The sequence below is a fragment of the Bos indicus genome, chromosome 23 (assembly GCF_029378745.1).
Source record: "Bos indicus isolate NIAB-ARS_2022 breed Sahiwal x Tharparkar chromosome 23, NIAB-ARS_B.indTharparkar_mat_pri_1.0, whole genome shotgun sequence".
Taxonomy (NCBI): Eukaryota; Metazoa; Chordata; class Mammalia; order Artiodactyla; family Bovidae; genus Bos; species Bos indicus.
In genome coordinates, this window is record NC_091782.1 from 47,060,588 (window position 1) to 47,080,120 (window position 19,533).

Consider the following 19,533-nt stretch of genomic DNA (forward strand, 5'->3'; position numbering starts at 1 on the left):
TAGTTTGTCAATTTTTAAGGTTTTCTTATTATTGAGTTTTGAGAGTTTCTTGTCAATTCTGGAAATGATTGTTTTCTGGAGTGAACATTTTCTTCCAGTCTCTGATTTGTCTTTCCATTCTGTTAACATTGTCTTTGGAAGAGCAGACATTTTAAATTTTGATGAAATCATATTTATTAGTTTGTTCTCTTATGGATTGTGCTTTTGATGCGATATCTAAGGAATCTTTACCTAGCCCAAGGCCACAAACAGTTTATCCTACAATACCTTCCAGAAGTTTATGTTTTTGGTTTTACATTTTTCTTTGATCCATTTTGAGTTAATATTTATATGATAGAAGTTATGGATTGAATTTCATTCTTTTATATGGCTATCCAATTGTACCAGTACCATTTGTTGGAAAGACTGTTTCCCCACTCAATTTTTTTTGCACTTTTATCAAAAATCAGTTGTTTGTATATGAATTTTTTCCATTAATCTATTTGTCTACCTTTAAGCCAAAACCCACTGTCTTGATTAGTGTAGCTTATAAGTTTTGAAGTCAAGTTGCATTAGTTCTTCAACTTTGTTCGTTTATCATTTTTTCATTTTTAAACTACTGTTTGTTTTATTTTGTTTTTGCTGTTCTAGGTCCTTTGTACTTCTGTATGAGGTTTATAATCAGTTTTTCAATTTCTAAAAAAAAAAAACCAAACAGCTCTTTTGATGGATATGATGCTGAATGTATAAATCAATTTAGGGAGAATTGACATCTTACCACTATTGAATGTTTTGATCCATGAACGCATTATATGTCTCCTCTTCTTTAGGTCTTCTTTCATTTTCTCAGCAATGTTTTAATGTTTCTCAGTGTTTAGAGAACTGTATTGTGATTTCTCAATCACAAACCGTAAGGGAGTTAGTCTTGACCAATTTCTTCAAGACGGATATCTTAAAGGCACTCACTAAAGGCTTAAGCCCCTGTATCCTTTTACAGCAATTCAAGACAGGAACTATTAAGAGGAGGTGATAGTATCTATTTCCTAGAGTTGTGATCATTAAATGAGAGAGCGCATCTATGCCGTTTAGTATAGCACAGCCTCTAGGTCAAACTGCCTGTGTTCAAATCCCAGTTTGACCACTTACTGCTGAGCAGTCCTCTAGAATTCAGTTTTCTAATTAGCAAAATGCAGAAAATACTAGCACCTTCCTTAAAAGTGTTCTCACGAGGGTCAGGTGAACTTGTTAAACACTTAAAACTATGTAGTCTCGTCACGTAATAAGCCACAAATAAATGTTAACAACGGGTGTTGATTTTATCATAAATAAACAGCATCTGGAACATAGTAGGCACTCAATAAAGGGTAGATTTTATTATCAGCTGATCCAACTTAAACTAGGCTACTTGGTCAACACCTTCAGGTATGTTTCTCATATGATTTGAATGTCTCAGACTGAACTGAATTTTCTGGAAGGAGGTTTGGTCTTTAAAGACCCGACCTTAATCCTGAACACAGACTCCCCATCCTGCAATTTGGATGTTGCATTTCATTTTCTCTCATTGCTCATTAAAATCCTTAGAAAGCTGACTCCTTCATTAAAAGGCATCTACTGGCTATAGGGTAAACAACAGTCCAGGCTACATGCTGGATTGGTTTTGTGGTGTGATACGATATCCAAGTCCAGGAAGACTCTTGGCACCCCTTGTCACCCAGCAAACACCCACACACACACGGTCTCCGTCCTGGCTTGTTGACGCAAACTGCCCGATTGGAAACCCATTTCTGTGCTAGGTGACTTTGCTCCCTATAAAATCACAAATTACCTTTGAAGGAAAATAATCATTAACTTATGCAGGTAGGTGACAGTATAAAGTAATAGAAAGAGCCCTGGACCAAAAGAGTACAGGTTTGGGTCCGAATCCTAGCTGCCTTTTTTCCCTCTCTGTAACCTGAGATCCCATGTAAGCTCCCCGCTATACAACCAAGGAATACTGGAGCGGAGTCACTCATTCATTCAGCAAATCTACACGGCCAGGTATTGTTTAAAATGCAGGAACACAGCAGCAAACAAAACAAAATCCTGGTCCCACAGAGATTATATTCAAGTCAGAGAGACAGGTAATAATGCAAAGAAACACATATGCAATCGATTATCAAGGAGTGGGGCTTTATAAGGATAAAAAATAAAGCAGGGTAAAGAGACAGAATGAAAAGAAATGCTAGTTTGGTAGAGGATTAAAGGAAGTTCTTTCTGAGACGGCTGGTAGTTCAGTGGAGACCTGAAGAAAGTGAAAAGTGTCTGTTATAGAGAATACAGTGGTGGTTACAAATGGCAGAGGGGAGTGGGGAGAGGCGAGATAGGAGCGGGGGACTCAGAGGCACAAACTTCTAAAACATAAATAAATATAAGTAAGCTAAAGGATAAAATAAATAAGCTAAAAGGATATCTTTTTAGCAGGGAAGACAGCCCATATTTTGTATATGAGCATAATCTGTAAAAATTGTTGAATCACTATGGTGTATACCTGAAACCAATATAATATTGTAAATCATCTCTACTTCAATAAAAAAATATATATAGTGATGTGGCATGAGGCTTGTTGGTAGAACATTCCAGACGTGGGGAGTGGTCAGTGCAAAGGTCATAAGGTAGACTTGTGCTTGAGGGAAAGAAAACACGTTCAAGGAAATTGCATGAGGCTGGAAGGGTTGCAGTAAAGAGATGGCGGGAGGGGCTTCTAGAGACCAAACCCACTGGGGCCCTGTAGGCCAGCATAGTGACTTTTGAGTGTATTCTAAGTGAGATGGGAAACTAGGGGGTGTTTGAGCAGGGAAATAACGAGATCTGACTTATTTTAGGAAAAATCCCTGAGGCTCATGTGCTGACGGCTGATGGTAGGATGGCCAGAGAAGCAGGAAGAACCAGAAGCTGTCGCTGTGGTGCAGGACAGAGAGATTGTGGCTCAGACTAGCAGTGGTGAAAGAGATAAGAAATAAATAGAACATTTGTTAAACAAGTAGATGTAGGGTATGGTTTCCGTGGGCTTCCCAGGTGGCTCAGTGGCGAGGAATCTGCCTACCAATGCAGGAGATGTGGGTTTGATCCCTAGGTCGGGAGGATCCCCTGGAGGAGGAAATGGCAACCCACTCCAGTATTTTTACCTGGGAAATCCCATGGACAGAGGAGTCTGGAGGGCCACAGTCCATGGGATCGTAAAGGGGCACAACTGAGCTACTGAGCATGCTCGGCTTCCATGTTGTGGGGTGAGAAAGGAGGAAAGGATGACTCCGATATTTTGGCCTGTGCGAAAAGAGGATGCCATTGACTGAGATATAGAAGCCGGGGGAAGTTTGAGGGGGTGGGGGGACACCCCAAGGACTTGTTTGGGATGTGTGAAGTTGGGGTGGTCTATCAGCTAGCCAAGGGGCAGGTCGAGCAGGCAGTTGTATACACAGGACTGAACGACAGGGGGGCAGTCAGGAGATTTACTTATGGAGCCATCTGTGCCTGCGTGGTGATGAGATAGGTGACTATCGCTGGAAAAAAGAGAGTCCCCACAAGAAGAGTAGAATCCCAGAAAGAGGGAAATGGGGCAGCCAGTGGGGCCAAGGAAAACCCTGGAGAGCACGCAAACACAGAAGCCAGAATTTAAGATTTTCAAGGAGAGAGTGAGCAAATGCTGCTTCGAGGCTTAGCATGACATTTTTAATCCCTGCAGTTCATTACTGGATTAAATGAGGTGCACACCGGACAGCAGCCTATGAGAGTACTTTGGGCTCCTGGCCAAGTACCAGAAATGACAGGTAGAAGTAGCTGAAACAATAAGAACGTCTACCATGTCTCATGGTATAACTCTGGAAGAAGAGTAGATTTAAGTTTGGTCAATTCATTGACTTGAAGATGGCATCAAGGACCAAGATCCCTTCATCTTTGAGCTCCACTTTCCTCCTGGTGGCAAGAAGGCTGCTGCAGCTCTGGATATCACAGCCCTCACAGTGTCCAGAGGTGGGATAAAGGGAAGATCCTTTACTTGTGTGTCTTTTTATGATTGAGGAAACTTCACTAGTAGCCACTCTGAAGAACTCCCTTTTCTACTAATCCCGAGTGCATCACACACCCATGCCAAAGCTCATCTTAGCAGGAAGAGTGAAGTAAATCAGTACTCACAACCCAGGGCTGAGAAACAGCCCAGGGTCTCTTGAAGGACATGGCCACTCCAAGGAGGGTGATAACAGCCAGGATTCTAAGAGAGAAAGAAGGGCTTGTTGGAGTGGTTCTTGATCCAACGACCGATACTGTCTGCAATGCTAGTGCTTGGCATTCTGAATATGCCTGTCTTTCCTCCATGATGATGACACAAATATAGACACTTACAAATAAATATGCATTATCTCTCAACCAAGATAAAAGAGTTATTCTCCTCAAAGTAGTGTTCAAGCGACTACTGAAATACTCACCTGTGCCTACCATAGCCTCCTAGATCTGGGGCTCAGAAGAGGCCTTGAAGATCCATGGACCCTCAATATAAAGTCCCTGTTGGTGTATGGCAGAAGCCATTGTAATATTATAAAGTAATTATATTCCAGTTAAAAATATAATTTAAATATATACATATATAAAATCCCCACAACTTTGTGTACTACACAAGGTCCCAGCAAGAAATATACGATATACCTGGATTGTCCTACTTTAACAGGAACTCAGAGGATTTGATGCTATGATCGGGGGCTGGGCAGAGCAAAACCACAGGTTGGTGCAGCCGCTGGAGCTGGTGCAGAGAGGCCCCCCCCCACCATCCATGGGCCCAAGGAGGCCGAGCATGCTGAAGGGGGCACAGCCAGCCCTCAGTGACCCTGCAGGATGAGGGAACATGAGGAATCAACAGCCTGACCTCACCTGCTTCTTCCCTCCAACTAAAAGCCAGAGGGCAAGGAAGCCTATCCCTGGAGTCCCTGCAAGTGAGAGTCTGGGCCACAGAGAAAGGGGGAGAAGAGTGAAGATGCTTCTGGAAGAGCAAAGAGAAGATACCAGCCTATTCTGGAAGGGAAGACCAGGGTCTTCCTGGAAGCCAGCCGGAAGCCACTCATTTCACCTTGGGACACCTCTGACTGCTGGAAAGTTGCCCATCAGCCGGGGGGTCCATAAGCAGCAGGAGTCACTGCTCATCCCCACGACGAGGCTTTTGATAGAGGACGGCAGCCTGCACACCTCACAGCCAAGTGCTGGCGCAAAACTTGTCCAGACTGCAGTCCTTGACCCCAGCATCCAGTGGAAGTTGATGTTTGGGGTCTACATATGTGGTTCTCAACCAGGGATGTTAGTCCCCCACCCCTACCCCAGGCAATGTCTGGAGACATTTTTCACTGTCACAGCTTGGAGGAAGAGATACCACTGGTACCAGTGGGAAGAGGCCAGGGATGTTGGGAACCATCCTACAATGCACAGGACCGCCCCCCAGGACGACATGGCCCCAAACGTCACCAGCGCCCAGGATGAGACCTTCAGCAGGGCCTGTCTGTGCAAGGCTGTCCCTGTAAGACAGTCCCCAGGAGCCACACCCCAAAGTTCCCCTAGTGTACTGGGCTGGATCTGTTTTTTCATAGTGATCTAATTTAAAAAAAAAAAAGAGCACCAGGGCCCTTTGAGAGCAAGGGGGTGCCAGGGAGGCATTAGTGGGAGCAGAGATACAGGGGTGAGGCAGTGAAGGGAGAAGAGCGTCCTCTTTGCACGTGGAATGGCCACTGTCGAATCTCCCCTGGGTCAGTGGCCCTGCTTCTGAGCTCGGGGCGGGCGGCTTGGGGAGGCGGGGAGAAGCAAGCCATCGGGGCGCAGCAAGTGGACCAGAGCCAGCCGCTCGGCAGCGTGCAAACCATCACCACATCCCACATCAGTTTTGTGTAGGCAAGCATGCAAACAAGAAGACCAGCCACGAGAAACATAAGAAAGGAATAAACGTTGTTTGGTCTGCCGTCAGGAATAGACTGGTGGAATATTCCAACCCCAGTCCAAAAGGAACAACCAACAATAACAACTAGGAGACCGCATCCAACATTTAGACCCACGAAGCCTGCATTTTCCCTGTGCCGACCATCTCCAGGAGGACGGGCCGCTGGCAGCAGCCTCTGTTTCCACCAAGGCCAAACACCACGTTAGGACCAAAAAATGTCAAACTGTCAACCGTGACCACAAATCAAGAGCAGGTGAGCTAAGCTTCTGCTGAAGGTCAGCAAGTGTATTTTGATAAATGTTTGTTGTCAAATAGCAATTCGTTCTTTATTTGGCATCTACAGATCAATCCAAAATATTGTATTTTAAGTATATCTTCCAGATACTTTGTTTAGGAATAACTTCACTGATGTAATCTTTGGGGTTAAAAGTTTTCTGAAAGGTATACCTGTCCCTTTGCTTCATTATACAAAGTATGTGGACGATAACTCTACCTTCTAAAGTGACTCCGGACCATGACTAGAATGTAATAGCAAGAAAACAATGTCTTCAGACCTAGGAGCAGTTTGCACTAAATGAACCCAGATCTTCCTTTATTTTTTATTTGTCGTTGGTTCCTTTGCAAACCCTCCGTGGCTCCTCTCCATCCTCCACTTGGACCGCTGCCAGCGGCTACTCCTTGTTTGTGTCATAGGACCTGCCCACTCATAGCCCTGCCTTCCAGTAACTGCTGCTGTGGCTTAGGACAGTGGTTCTCAGATTTTGGCGGCATGCTGAAATCTCCTGGGAGCTTAAGAAATTATCCATGCCTGGGCTCCATCTGCAGCGTTGTGGAAGCATTTGGCCTAGGGCATGGCCTGGGCATAGGGACGGATTAAAACCCCCCAGATGATGCTCTTGTATGACCAAGGCTGAGAACCAGTGTGATGGGAAATTTGATAGCCAGTCATAATTAGGCATAAAACAAGAGTGAATTGTGATCTGAGAGATTTTCCTATGAGTAAGCTCTAGTATATGAATCTCTGAGGCATGTATTTTTAGAGTTCTTTGAGTCTAATGCTCTCATTTTTTTAGCTGTGCTCCAAGGAAGTGACTCAAGCTGGGGAAAGAGCTAGGATGAATCAGTGGTTAAGTACTCGGGAGCCTAGAGTTCAGATACCTGGGTCCGGACTTGACTCTGCCACTTACTGGGCAGCCTTGGGCAAACGTCTTAACCTTTCTGTGCCTTGGCCTCGTGAATAAAGTTGGGAAGGCTGAAGTGGGTCAGTGTGCACAGAGGACTGAGAATGGAGCCTGGCACACGATAGCACTCAGCAGAGTTAGTGTTCGCAGTTCAGGGTTTGGTCAAGGTGTTGAGCCGGAGGTGTGGGCAGGGCTAAGCGAGCAAACCAGAGTCGTGGCTCCCAGAGACTGGCAACGGTGGGAAGGCATTCCCAGTCTAGTCTGGAAGGGCAAGGGCAGCAGAGGTGATACCAGGATCCAGTGAAAGCTCAGGCTGGAGAGAGACGTGGGGCGGCTGCCAAAGATACAGAATGAGGAGGGGGCGGGGCAGAAACGCTGGGGTCTCTCTCTCTCCTTCCAACCTCTGAACCTGCTGAGGAGCCAGCCAGCGGAGGGGAGGCAGCCCTCGCGGTCAGCCTCCCAGGGTGCGAAGCTGGGCCGAAAGGGGAGGAGAGGGAACCTGAATGGGTGGGGAAGCCAACAGAGGAGAACCAGCCCACGTAGCTGTTATTCATGATTACTGCAGGTCGCTGGAGAAAGTCCCTGTTGCCCTGGCGTGGATTTAGCATCAGCTGTAGAATCAGAATTGCCCCTCAAACCACTCTCATTCTGGGAGAAAGGTGCCAATCCCCACAGACCTTTCGCAGCAAACTAAGATGATTATGAATGGCTGTGAGCAAAAGAGAGAAACAAAGTGACGTCGCTCAGTCATGTCTGACTCTTTCTGGCCCCATAGACTGTAGCCCACCAGACTCCTCCATCCATGAAATTTTCCAGGCAAGAGTGCTGAAGTGGGTTGCCATTTCCTTCCCCAGGGCATCTTCCTGACCCAGGGATCAAATGCAGGTCTCCCGCCATGCAGGCAGACGCTTTACCGTCTGAGCCACCAGGGAAGCCTTAAGCAAAAGTGAGCAAAAGTCCAGTTGGATTTTTTTTTGGAATGTCCTAAGCTCCTTGGGTCTTTCAGGGCTCAGCAAAAAGCCCCTCGCCCCCGTGGACTACTTCATGCTCCTGGCCAAGCCCATCTCTCACGCGCTCACCTGGGCCTCTTTCCCAGCCCCTGCCCCTGGGCTTCAGAAAGCAAGAGGTGCTGGCTTCTTTTCTTTGCTAATTGAAACCCGTTCCTGAGCCTGGCCGGGCAGCATACTTTGGAATGTCTTCTTCCATCACTTCCCCACCCCCAGACACCGTCTCTTTCTTCTTACCCGTGAATGCTGACCTTTCATCCAATAAAGACTGTACTCTTCCCCATCGCCCACTTTCTACTTAAGCGGCCCTTCTGGGGTGTGTTTACATTTGACCTACAAGACTGCCCTGGAGTCTCACTCCCTGTGAGTTCTGAGCTGCTTAAGCAGAAGCCCCCGTGTGTAAGGGGTGAGAGCAGGTGCTCAGGGCGACAGTGGCTTTCCCCATAGACATCCACGTGGCGTGACATTTCCTCCCCACGTTTTGCCACCGCCCCACATTGCAAATGAAAATGATTAACTTGTAGCTTCACGCCCGGGCGCGTCTGGCTGTTCTCTTAGGGTGCTGATACACAGGCTCAGCTGCACTGGAGACCCTGCCATGACCCTGGCCTCATTTCCCATCATCATCGGGGTGTTTTGTTTTTTTTTTCCGGATCCTATAACTAGATATTCCTCGACTAGACTTAATGGAACTATTCATCCTCATTACTCCATTATGTTCATTTCAAATTCCTTTGGATTCATGCTTTCCATCACATACACGCTGCATGCACACACTGAGTTACTATACTGCGTATACCACTGTTTGGCTCCGTTCCCCCTCGGGAGCCTGTCACACGCACACTGAGCGTACACCCTGTGTTATTATACTGCATATACCACTGTTTGGCTCCGCTCCCCCTCAAGACCCTGGCAGATGTTACTACTCTGTTCTTCTGAGTAAAGAGAGAGAGAGAAGACAAAACCCTCCTGTTCCTCTCTCAGACCGTAGGTGCCCTAAAGCAAAAGTATCACAGCGGTGGTGCCAATGCCTCTAAAAGGAGCTTGAAGTTAAAAGATGCCTGGTGAGGTGTGAGTTGGCAGGATTTTGAGCACTGATTTGGGGTAAGTGGGCCAGAAGCAATAGTAGCAGAAATAGCAGCGGTCATGGACAGAGAGGTCCCGGGGGCTGAACAAATCCTTACCCGAAGGAGCTTTCAGGGCTTCCCTGGTGGCTCAGCTGTAAAGAATCTGCCTGCAAGGGAGGAGACATGGGTTCCATCCCTGAGTCAGGAAGATCCCCTGGGGAAAGGAATGGCAGACCCATTCCAGTGGTTTTCTTGCCTGAAAAATCCATGGACAGAGAAGCCTGGCAGGCCACAGTCCAAGTGGTTGCAAAGCCTAAACAACAAGGAACTTACATTTTAGAGAAGGAGGGAGGACCCAGCACACACACACACACACACACACACACTCCTAATAACGCAGGCCAGAATAGAATGAATTTCAATTAGCATATAAATAATAATAACTGAAATGCACTTTAAAAGTCTATAATTTAGACATTTCCCTTAGTCAAGGCTGGTTTTCTCTCCAGGTAATTTCCATTTCTTTGTTATCGGCAGGGTTGTTTTTTTATTATTATTATACTTATAATTCATTTCTTTGTTTATACACTTAACTCTCATGGCCGAAAGATGTCTCCCATTTCCAAACCTAGTTCATTGATTAAAATTTTGAATTCATGTCACATCCACGAATATATTCAAGATGTATCCATCAGTATCTGAAGACTTGTCTTGAAGTGATGTCAAGATAAGAATGTGCTGTGCTAAGTAGCTTCAGTCGTGTCCGACTCTTTGCGACCCCATGAACTATAACCCGCAAGGTTCCTCTGTCCATGGGATTCTCCAGGCAGAAATACTGGAGTGGGTTGCCATTTCCTTCTCTAGGGGATCTTCCCGAGATGATGTCAAGATAAGGGCACTTTAAAGTGAAAGTAATTATTACGCAGAGAGGAAGCACATTTGGATATGGAAGTGTCATTGGCCATTAGTGCAGGCAAGTGCTCTCTGGGCCCCACTTGAGAAAATGCTACTAAAGAAGGAACAGACCCAGCACAAGGGGTCAGAGCTGTTGGATGCAGATTTCTAATTGGACGTGGGAGTCACATCCGTGGGGGGGTCAGTGTGTCCAAGAGGGACAGTTGTTTTCCAGGGAACAACTCCATACTGAACTACGTGCTGAGAACTGCTGACACGTACTCTATCGATCACGGGGTGTTGATCCTGCCTGCAGTTGTACCAACAAGCCCTAGAACCCTTCCCGCCTTGATAACGTTGATGCCAGTGACGTCATACTGAGTCACTGGCAGAATGGAACTTGCCAGCAGGAAAAGGAGCCTCGGGTTGGCACCCAGCGGGGACCACACGTCAAGGGCAGTCCAAGTGAGCAGACAGAGATGAGTATGCACGCCTCAGCCTCGGGGGCTCTGTGTGACACGTGGCACTGTGCAGCCTGCCCCTGCTTTAATTCAACCTTTGGTGTACTGGGCTTCCCAACTAGCTCAGCTGGTAGCGAATCTGCCTGCAGTGCAGGAGACTCAGGTTAGATCCCTGGTTCAGGAAGAGCCCCTGGAGAAGGAAGTGGCAACCCACTCTAGTATTCACGCCTGAAGAATCCCATGGACAGAGGAGCCTGGCGGACTGCAGCCATGGGGTCACAAAGAGTCTGATAGGACTGTGTGACTAACTTTCACCTTTGGTGCACTTATCTTTATAGAAACTAAATGAAAGGAGAATATTCACTTACGAACAACTTTTTCATTTCACCAGAGTCTTAAATAACACCTCTGCACCAGTAGTTACCATAATTTTTTTTAAATTTCAGCTTCATATATACACTGCTGACACTATGCAGACTACTGATACGTGTCCACTGTTGATAGTGCGTACAAAACAGAGAACCAGGGAGAACCTACTGTATAGCTCAGGGAGCCCTACTCAGCTGCTTGTGGTGACCTAAATGGGAAGGACGGAGAAGGCACTGGCACCCGACTCCAGCACTCTTGCCTGGAAAATCCCATGGGTGGAGAGCCTGGTGGGCTGCAGTCCATGGGGTCGCGAAGAGTCGGACACGACTGAGCGACTTCACTTTTTTCACTTTCCTGCATTGGAGAAGGAAATGGCAACCCACTCCAGTGTTCTTGCCTGGAGAATCCCAGGGACCGGGGAGCATGGTGGGCTGCCGTCTATGGGGTCGCACAGAGTTGGACACGACTGACGCGACTTAGCAGCAGCAAATGGGAAGGAAATCCAAAAAAGAGGGCATATATGTAAACAGAGAGCTGATGCACTTTGCTGTATAATACATATATCACCATAGAAACTAACACAACATTACAAAGCAACTAAACTCTGATAAAAAATTTTAATAAATAAAAATAAAATAAAATTTTAACATCAATACCTATTTTCAAGAGTATAGCTATTATAAAATACACTCATGTAAGGAAAGGTAAATAGGTAATCATATGGCTCTTTGACGTACAACATTATCGTCTCAGATACCCCTTTCAACAAAACTTCACCTTGTCAAGAAACCACATCCTTGACTGAGTTAAATTAGGCACCAATTAAGCAACAGGGCTATCTTTCCATACCCCAGCACAAGGCCAATCGTCCTTTTGATGATCTGTTAATAAGGAAGACTGGAAAACAAAGAGCCCTGTGTGACTGATCCATTCATTCCCCAGGCCCCACGGCTGTGGGAGTCAGCCTGCTGGCTTGGACAGACCAACAACTTCAGGGTCAAGAGAGAAGCGATTAAGCAAACCGGGAGGGAAGAGAAATGAAAATGAAGCAGACAGTTATGAAGACCAGATAAGCAGCATAGCAATCCAGTATCTGTGTGGATCAACAGTGGTCTCCTTTGCATGCTGCAGAATGTGAAATGAAGCGCGAATAGGCTGAGGCCAGGAAGAAAGAAACAGCGCTCCCAACTGCAGCTCCCAGGCACAGCTTTTCTCTCCTTCACTTGGAGAACCCTCCCCAAGGCCTCTTTCCTGGGGCTCTTACACCTATATCACACATCTCGAGGGTCTGTGGGAGCCAAGGCCAGTGCAAGGAGGAGGCAAAGATCCAGCCCGGGGTTGGGAGGGAGGAAGGAAACATACCTTCTGCCATTGGTGAAAAGCAGAATTTCCCCAGTTCATGAGCTTGAGGTAAACACCACCTCATCAGACGGTTTCCACCTCGTTTTCCACCTGGTGCTCACACATCCTTGTTGTTGATGTTCGGTCTTCTAGTCTTATCCGACTCTTTGTGACCCCATGGACTGCAACATGCCAGGCCTCCCTGACCCGCACCATCTCCCAAAGTTTGCCCAGGTTCACGTCCATTGCATCAATGATGTCATCCAGCCGTCTCATCCTTCGACGCCCTCTTTTCCTTCTGCCATCAATCTTTCCCAGGATCAGGGACTTTTCCAGCGAGTCGGCCGTTTGCATCAGGTGGCCAAAATACTGGAGCCTCAGCTTCATCACACATCCTACCTTAATTTAAAACATTGCAGGGATTTCCCTGGTGGTCCCCTGGTTAAGACTTCGTGCTTCTAATGCAGGAGGCATGGGTTTGATTCCTGGTGGGGGAACTAAGATCCCACATGGTGTACAGTGCATCCATTAAAAATAAACATAAAAAATTACGAACTACAGAGACACATCTAGGTCAACCTGAGTTCAACTGTAGCAAGAAATCTGAAAAGTAGGAGGTGATCATTTTGTTTCATTTATTGAAAAAGCTTTGGGAAGTGCTGAATGTTAAAAGGTCACGTCGTATCATCACCCCTGCCCCCAATTCCTTCCATGGGACTTCCCCTGTGGTTCAGGGGTAAAGAATCTGCCTGTGGTGCAGGAGATGTGGGTGGATGTGTGTTTGATCCCTGGGTCAGGAAGATTCCTTGGAGGAGGAAATGACAAACCGCCCTAGTATGCTTGCCTGGAGAATCCCGGGGACAGAGGATCCTGGATGGCCACAGCTCGTGGGGTCGCAGAGTCAGACACAACTGAGCGACTGAGCACATGTTGAGAAAATACTCATAGCTTTGGGAAGTGCTGAGTGTTAAAAGGTCATGTCACATCAGCCACCCCTGAGATCCTTCTACCCCACTGCTCCCCACTCTCCCGCCCCCTACCCACCATCCCCCTCCCTACTTCCTTCCACGGGGCTTGGGCAGGTGGGAGGAGTCACAGATTGTGACCAGTGTAGACAGAGGTGAGAATGGAGGGCGTGTCCAGATCTGGCTCTTTGCATTCTCAGAAGGGGTGATGTGGGGAGGCTGTGTCTTCAGCTTGGAGAGCGGGAGGTGAGCTGAGTGCCCAGCTCAGGGCCGATGGACAAAGCAGGTGGGGAGCGGGTCCTGACCCGGCTCTCCAGGTCTTCCCTGGGCCGCCCTTTGCTAAGACAGCTGCCTTCTGCGGTGGGGCCACCTAAGATGAGAGTGGCGAAGTGTCTCAATATGAGAACCAGACGGAAACAGGCTTTAAGGGCAGGGATGCTCGTTGTGGTTTTACGATACACGAGCCTGGTTTACAGAGCAGCAGTGGCTCAGACGCAGCTCTGTATGGTATTGTCATACTTGAACTATATGCGTGTTTATTATTTCCTTCCAAGGACAGCTGGAAAGACTGGCTCAGTGAGGTTGGGGAGGAGGGAAGGAAGATGGAGGGAAAATTAAAGCACTGGAACAGATGACCTACAACTTCCCTGATGAATGAAGCTCCAGATCCAGTCATAACGTGACCGGTGTCAAAGTGTCCTGACTCTGCCTTTTTCCTTCCAAACACAGAAGTAAGGGTGGACATAAAACAGGGCTGGAAAGAAATCAGATGACTTTCTACCGTGACTTCTTACTGGTCTAGGGTGTGTTGACCCTCTCTCCGCACTGGGCCCCTTTTTCTGCAGCCACCTATGGGCCCTTCTCTTGGGGGACTAGCTTTCCCCCCAGAAGCCCAAGAGCTTGGATTTCATCTGCTAATTGTTAAGATTCAGATCCAGCTCTGCCACCAGATCACACCGCAACCCCAGACGGGCCCGCATGGCCCACGCCGGCCTTCCTGCCCTGCCGGTGACTCCACAGTGCATAAAAGGTGTCAGTCAAGGATTCCGCCGTCTTAGGAATGTGTCAGCCATGAGCACTGCTCAGTTGCTGTTTGCTCAACAGCTTGTCTTGGCCTCTGCCATCACCTGGCTCAGAAGGCTCTCTCCCACCCCCCTAGCCCCAATTCCCTTCTGTCATCTAATTCATATTTTCTCTTTTCACCAATATTCAGCCAAGGTATTACCTACTCCTAGAAGCCTTCCCTGAAATCCTCAAACGATTCTCTTAAATCTACTGCCTTTTTTGGATTCCTAAGTATCTCTTTAGGTTTGTCTGTCCAGCTAGATGGAAAACCTTTCGGAGGCAAGAGCAATGTTCTTTTCATCTTCATGTTTCCAAAACCAATCATCATGATATGTGTGTGTCAGTCTCTCAATCGTGTCTGACTCTTTGCGACCCCATGGACTGTCGCCCGCCAGGCTCCTCTGTCCATGGAATTCTCCAGGCAAGAATACGGGTTGCCACTCCCTTCTCCAAGGGATCTTCCCCACCCAGGAATTGAACCTAGGTCTCTCGAATTGCTGGTGGATTCTTTACTGTCTTAGCCACCAGGAAAGCCCAGTCACCATGGTAGGCACTCAGCTTATGAATAAATGAGTAGCGCTAATATATATCTGTAGCCACTTAACCTCCAGGCGTTTCAGCTTGTGAAACATAGGCTTGACACTGCAAGGGCTGCTGCAGCTCAGAACGAAGTGAAGTGCTCAAGACTTTCCTGGAGGCTGATAAACTGGCTAAGACAGTTCAAGGTCTCCAACTGTCCTGAAAGTGTCTGCTTGCTTATTTTAGGGAGAAAACTTGTTGCTATTATTCTTGGGAGGGTAGGAAATTCCGGGGGATGGAAAGATCACTGGAGAGTTTTTAATTAGAACAGCGTGAAGATATGTTGGCCTCCCTGGCACTTTTGAAGGGGGAGGGAGAGAAAGCCCGTACTCTGCATTTGGTGACGCTGTAATTATGGCTTCCCCTTAAGAGCAGCGAAATAACTATCTACTAGGTTGTAACCTCAGGGTAATGAGCACTGGAGCTTTGCTTGTTAATTGAAGTTGACAGAAGGCAAGAAGGAGCCTCGTGGCACACCTCTTACCTCTTACCTCATTTTCTCCTTGTTTATGAATAGGGTGTGTTTGTTTATTTTTTACGGCTTACTCCAGGCTTGCAGCTGAGGAAGTAAAGAGGTTATTCTCAGGAACATCCTTGGCGGGGAAAGTCTACTTATTTGTCCTGAGTGTCACCTCCATATTTGGCCTGGCACACACCAGTGATAAGCGATCATGATAATATGTCGTCATAATACGAATGTATCCCTGGGAATAACAACAAACCGAAACAAGCAGGACGGTCTCTCAGTCTTCTTCCCAAAGCTCTCCCCAGCTCTCTAAATAGCCTAAGGCTTCAGAGAAGGTCAGAAATCAGTTGTTCAGGTTGTTCCCAGCAACGAGAATGCCCCATGGCCTAACCAGACGGAGCACAGAGCAGAACTCTGGGGGCAGGGCTTCCAGAACGCATATCCTGCAACGCTATCACCAAACTTCTCCCCAAGCCCAAAAGCCTCATCAGATACCAGTTTGTGAATCTGCCCAGTATGGGTTAGATTCACTGAATACAGTTAAATCCAGACTCCTGGGCTCGCATTAAACAGTTTCAAACTAAAAGAGAACAGCACTTTTGCACGATAAGGAATCTTAAGAATTTGGGCCCTTTCTTTAAGTTCACAAACTCTGATTTCAATGTTCAACCTTATTGAACTTTCTTATAAATAAGTAAAATTCCTCCTCTTAATTTCAGTCAGATTTAAATACCTCTGAAACTAGGTAAGGAACTAAGATGAAATAAAAATAAACGTAATCCTTTTTTTGCCAAACACTGGAATATCCTTTATTGTCATTAAAAGTCAACAACTCTAATTCAGTCTTATTTTATATAGCTGCTCTTTTAGTCCTCTTGTGTTAACAAATGGATGCCTTTTATAAGTCTACTGACTTTATTGTTTACCTTGATTGATAGACATCCAATATTAAAATCACAACCTTGTAGTTTCCAAATCAGAAATTAATTTGATGTAAATTAATTGAAGATCAGTTTTCATTTTCTATCTTGTTACAGCAAACAGAATAGCAACTAATTACACTGTTATGAATTTTCCAGAAAATATTAATACCTTCTTTTGTATTTTTTCATTAGAAGTCTGTTTCAGCTAGAGGTCAAGGAAACAGAGCTGCTAATAAGGGGAAACCAGCCAGGCAGTTAAACCACTTGCCTCGTATCACCACATTCCAAGATTTGCTCCTAGAAGTCAAAATAAATAAAAAAATAAATTTTCTCTTTGTGCCAGAGCTAATCAGACTTTCAGGAACTGATTCAGCTCGATCACACGGAAGAGACTGATGTACAACCTGTAGCGATCAGATGAAGACGATGTGGGAAAGGCAATGGAGCCAGGGCTAGGCGGCATCACACAGGCTGGTCCTTCTAGGAGCTTCATGCTCTGCTTTGGGATCCCAGAAACTTACTCTTATCTGTGTCCAGGGGTGTCCAGGGTTGATCTGTGTCCATCAACCAAAATGCTGGTGTGCTTAGGGTATCCCCTAGAATACCTAATCTATTCAAAATGCAATGGACCAGACTAAGCAGTTATGTGGGTGTGATACCCACCTAGTTCTCAGGCCTTGAGGGAAACTCTGTCCTAGTCTGGAGCCACTCTGTTGGTTCATCTTGAGGAACTATTCTCATAAGAAACAGAATGCTGGCATTTCATGCCATCCCTACCAGAAAACTTGTGGAGAAAGCCAAATAATAACCAGAAGGAAGGGTATATTGTCAACTCAGGAGTTTTGCATCAAATTTTTCAAAGGCTGAAGCCAAATATCTCTCCAAACATGAATTCAAGTTCATTTTCTCTAATACCTCACTTATTCCTGATACACACATGTTCTGCTCTGAAAAGGGGGTGTCCCAGCCAGCAGACAAGTCACAGAGAAAGAATAAATGCACCGTAATTGGCATTAGGAGACTGACATATCCGCTCATGTCATGAGTATGTGGGAGCTTCTGAAAGCTGCCCTAGAATAATTGAGAAATTGGAAAAATAAGCTTTTCAGTTGAGAGTTAAATTGTAAGATCAATATATAGAATACTTCAAAATATGCTTACTTCTGCATCCTCCAAAGGCTCACAAGAATGGTTCAAAGATGTCGTGTTAAGACTGCCTTTCTCCCCAGTGGCCAGGGAAAGGGACTCGAATAGAGGTGAGGATCTGACTGCCTCATCCCAGGGCAGGTGTGTGAGCTGAGTACACACACCAGGGCTGATGGAGACAATGAGTATTATTCTACCTCCTCCCCTGATTCCTTGTACCCAATAGAAAATCAAATGGCAAAATAGCCTGCCTGTGAAAATGATCCATGCACAGTGTGGTGCTATTCAAATGTTTTGGGTTGGCAAAAAATTTCATTTGGGTTTTTCCATAATGAGTATTTATAGCCAACCCAATAATGTGATAACTGAAATCTCTATTATTGGTAATATAAAATACCTAAGGTTCCAAACATTACAAATGCTCCAAAGGATTGGAGCTTCAGCTTCAACATCAGCCCTTCTAATGGTTATTCAGGGCTGGTTTCCTTTAAGATAGACTGGTTTGACCTTTAGTGTTAAATTAACACTTCTTGGAGAGTCAGGCCATAGAAGATGCCGCTGCTGCTGCTGCTGCTGCTAAGTCGCTTCAGTTGTGTCCCACTCTGTGCGACCCCATAGACGGCAGCCCACCAGGCTCCCCCGTTCCTGGGATTCTCCAGGCAAGAACACTGGAGTGGGTTGCCATTTCCTTCTCCAATGCATGAAAGTGAAAAGTGAAAGTGAAGTTGCTCAGTCATGTCCAACTCTTAGCGACCCCATGGACTGCAGCCTACCAGGCTCCTCCATCCATGGGATTCTCCAGGCAGGAACACTGGAGTGGGTTGACATTTTCTTCTCCAATGCATGAAAGTGAAAAGTGAAAGTGAAGTTGCTCAGTCATGTCCGACTCTTAGCGACCCCATGGACTGCAGCCTACCAGGCTCCTCCACCCATGGGATTTTCCAGGCAAGAGTACTGAAGTGGGTTGCCATTGCATTCTCCGGAAGATGATGATAAATGAATCCAAATTAAGGATAAAATCAGGAACATTGATCCCTTAGAAAATCTAGTGAAAAGCAACACAAAATGCACAGATTTATCCACAGCCAGAAATAACAATCTTTGAAGTGCTTTTGAAATGTGTGCTGAGAGACACAGGAAATACCTAAGTCCCTGTCAAGGAATTATCATTTTGCAGTAATTTGCAATTACATTGCAGCTTGCATGAGGAAAGTCTGGTCTGCAAAAGACTGGTTGACCACATGGGGTCTGTCTAGATAAAAGTGCTAAAGAATGTGTCCACGCATGAACAAGAGACTTACACTGAGCCCTAGGATTCTTCTTAAGCTTCTTCTCTGAAATATGACTAGAGAACACTAGCCTAGTGGTTTTCATACTTTCCAAGTATGGGAGGAACCATCACGGGAGGAAGGGCTTTATTTTAAAACTAAGTAAGTTCTAAGATTCTCCCACATGTAATATAACTTGTTCCTAAAAATTGTATGCAAAAGTTCCAACCTCAGACCTGCTGAGACCCGCCTGCTGTGGTCAAAAGCGTTGTTGGGAGAAAGCTCAGGGGTCAATCGTTTCCCTTTTTACACCTCTCTACTTCAATCCAATCTATTGTTATGGCATGTGCTTAGAAATAAACCTTATTATAAGCCTTAGATATAATATTCAAATATAATTAGTTTATGGAATATAGAAGAAAGGCAATTCTTCTCCCCCAGATAAGATCCATATCTCATTAGACACTATAATAGCTTTATTTTTTCACACTAGCTCATTAGTGTTACATCTACACACCCCCATACTCTCCCCACCCCAAGATCTCTGTTGTAAATTAATAATATATGCAGCAATCAGCATACTTCACTGAAAGCCAGTACCTCTAACAGCCCTCGATGCCCAACTTGACCTCCAGTACCAAAAGATTCTCTGCTACCATAAAGCCATAATGGGTTTTCCCTGGTGGCTCAGATTGTAAAGAATCTGCCCGCAATGCAGGAGAACCAGCTTGGATCCCTGAGTTGGGAAGATCTGCTGGAGAAGAGAATGGCAACCCACTCCAGTATTCTTGCCTGGAGAATCCTGTTGGACAGAGGAGCCTGGCAGGATACAATGCATAGGGTCGCAAAGAGGAGAACACGACTGAAGTGAC

General features: G+C 46.0%; 1 protein-coding gene across 2 annotated transcripts in view; it reads left to right on the forward strand.

The window, feature by feature from the left end:
- NEDD9 (neural precursor cell expressed, developmentally down-regulated 9) overlaps nt 1–19,533 on the forward strand; it is a 190,393-nt gene that overhangs the window by 80,979 nt on the left and 89,881 nt on the right. The window lies entirely within an intron of this gene.